General features: G+C 41.9%; 1 pseudogene; it reads left to right on the forward strand.

Annotated features, from left to right (window-relative positions):
* The first annotated feature begins 557 nt into the window (after positions 1-557).
* On the forward strand, positions 558-1387 carry LOC110305956 (annotated as a pseudogene).
* The last annotated feature ends 446 nt before the right edge of the window (positions 1388-1833 follow it).

The following is a 1833-nucleotide window of genomic DNA, read 5'->3' on the forward strand; positions in this document are numbered from 1 at the left end:
AGACCAGAACAATAAGAGGAGGAGGGAAGAGGAGGAAGAGAAAAATGTAATGAATATTAGTGAAACAAGTCAGTTAGAGAAAGCTGAAATTTATATACTTTATTATATAGAATAACTTTGAGGTTCTTACAAAAGGTTCAAGATAAATGAACTTTACATTAAAACTATTAGCTCGATGGCTGAAGACAATCAATCATAACGTTTTTTGCAATTTCCCCAATATCTCTGTTACTATTCCCATTCTCAGGTGGGAGTATCCTGAGCCCAACTCCGTGCATTCCTGAAATAAGTTTAAAATACTTTGAAGTAGATGGTACTTATGAGGTAAATTGAATTCTATACCCAGGACAGACAAATCTTAATCATGGGGGTCTGAGCAGACCTTGGTTCTGTTGAAATGAAGCAGTTTTTTTTTTCTTTTAATAAAAAATAATGGAAGCATTATTTTTCTTTGGAAACCTATATACGGGCAAGGGTTGAGGAATGGGAAACATCCTGGTTGTCTCAGCTGCTCTGGAGGATTCAGACGGGATTAGTAAAGTACCTCTGATCCATCCATGACCAGGTGGACTAGAGTTACTACTTCAGATAGTAAGAGACCCCTGTCAACAACATCATCGGAGGATATGAAGAAGATCGGCCGAGAGAGTAAACCAAAACCTTCCAAACCATAAGCAACATCAACGCAGTGGACTGTCCCTTAGAAATGATTCACCTCAAGCTAAATGCAAAAAGAACGAAAAGAAGAAAAGAGTACTTGAATGAAGATGTGAACGGATTCACGGAGTACCTAAAACAGAACTCACAGGTGCTTCACAATGGACAGCTGATAGCAGCCGACAGCCTAGAAGTAAGGGAAGAACTTGCAGGGGCCTAAAAGGACAGTTGACCGGAAGGAAGGCGGCTAAAGAGACAGGCAGCAAAGAAGACTTCAATGATATGTTCCCATTGTCAACAACTTAGCTATGGAATTGCTGACTGCTCAGCTGTACAAGAGAGTCAGGACATGGGCACCTGCATTCGTTGCCTCTGCGGCTCCACGGAGCACCGAGCACGGAGCACGGAGCACGAGATGACGAAGCACAGAGCTAACGAAGATCCTGCGCTTGGTGAATTTCCTTTTGGAAATGTTTTGTTTGTGGAGAAATGGGACGCCTCTCTAGATCCTGCCCTGATAATTCCGAAGGAGTCTATGCTGATGGTGGCGGCTGTAAACTCTGTGGCTCCGTGGAACATTTTAAGAAAGATTGCCCAGAAAATCAGAACTCAGATCGGATCCTCACAGTTGGTCGCTGGACAAATGGAATGAGTGCAGACTGAAGACGTTCTGGATGTGCCCAAATCACAGAAACCTAAAATCAAAGGACCCAAAGTTGTTAATTGTTGATAAGAATTGGCACAGTTGTTAATTACCACTTCAAGGTTACTTTCCAAAGTAAGCTTTGATTGAAGCTGGGTACCTGTGGAGGCAAACCTGTGTTATAGACACCACTCTGACCTTGATGGGGGCAGCTTGCCTACCATTTATCAATGAATACAGGGTGATTAATTATACTCTCTAGACATGTGTGTATGTGTTGTCTGTCTGTCTGTCTATCTCTCTGTGCCTGTGTGTCTGTCTGTATTTGAAACAGATTCTATGTAGCCCAGGTTGGCTTCAAACTAATAACCCTGCTTCAGCATCCAGAGTACCAAGATTACAGCCAATGTGCCTAAGAGCATATTTGAACAGATGGAACTTAGAAGTAACTAAGTCCCTCTATACCTGATTGTAGCAGTCATAGCTACAAATGCAAATTATGAATCAAAATTGACCCCTAAACAAAGCACATA

This window comes from Mus caroli, chromosome 2, assembly GCF_900094665.2.
Source record: "Mus caroli chromosome 2, CAROLI_EIJ_v1.1, whole genome shotgun sequence".
NCBI lineage: Eukaryota > Metazoa > Chordata > Mammalia > Rodentia > Muridae > Mus > Mus caroli.